Genomic DNA, 907 nt, shown 5'->3' with positions numbered 1-907 from the left:
ACAGGTGAGATCACAAAATATCTGACATGTCAGAGCAGGGTCCAATGCAGGCAGAATCAGGGGAAGCATTTAATGCACTGACTGTTCTTCAACTCTGATCTTCTGCCCCCTCATCCGCACTCATCCGCCAACCGTTAATAACAGTCGGTGGTATAAACTGTCGAAGCTTAATTAAAAATGTTGGGGGGGGGGGGGGAGGGTTTGGGTTCGGGCCTGTAATTACTGTTAATTCGTTGGATTGGGTGAGGTTCGGAGATGACGGCTACGGGGTGGGAATTTCGGATTATTTGGACCCGAGTGCAACTCTACCAAGTGTTAAGCTCTGATGCTGTATGAACTGAGCTGTAAGCTGGACATGATTCCCGAGAATCGCTGACCACTTTGCGGCTCCTGGGACTCACTGGCGCAATCAACCTTGGTGAAGGCTACGGGCTTAGTCCGGCGGTTTGATCACAAAATTTGGCAGTTTGGAATTGCCACTGAGACGTACCAGCAGAACTATGAAGGCAGACATGGAAATCAAGCAGTCTGCCTGACCCAAAATAACTGTTATTTGAATTTGGCTTTCCCACCCGGTCTTGATTTGACCAACTATCTCGAACTTCTCCTGGTTGTTCATGTGAATGAGAAGCTCTTCCACCCCCTCCCCAACGCTCCCCTCCTGAGGACATCTGTGGATCTGTGTCAGAGTTGAGCCGGCTAATAGACACTGTGCCATCTTATTAGGACTATGGAATTTTCTGGCATTCCACGGACAACTCACTGCCCTCGTCGGCCTCCTCCTCATGCATAAATGTATTATGATGTCATTATGTCTGCTGTTTATGTGTGAGTTCTTTTTCCCCCCCCCCCCCCACTTTCCCCAAGCCAAGACATGGTGCGAGATACAATTTTTTTTTACCTCCCC

The 907-nt window shown here is 48.8% G+C and overlaps 1 protein-coding gene across 1 annotated transcript in view; it reads left to right on the top strand.

Moving 5' to 3' along the window:
• Positions 1-907, top strand: part of dbh (dopamine beta-hydroxylase (dopamine beta-monooxygenase)) — an 18,183-nt gene that overhangs the window by 13,333 nt on the left and 3,943 nt on the right. The window lies entirely within an intron of this gene.

Source organism: Nematolebias whitei, chromosome 18 (genome assembly GCF_014905685.2).
Source record: "Nematolebias whitei isolate Nwh7 chromosome 18, NemWhi1, whole genome shotgun sequence".
In the NCBI taxonomy this organism is placed as follows: Eukaryota; Metazoa; Chordata; class Actinopteri; order Cyprinodontiformes; family Rivulidae; genus Nematolebias; species Nematolebias whitei.
Note: the sequence above shows the minus strand (reverse complement) of the source record. Positions and strands in the feature narration are given on the sequence as shown.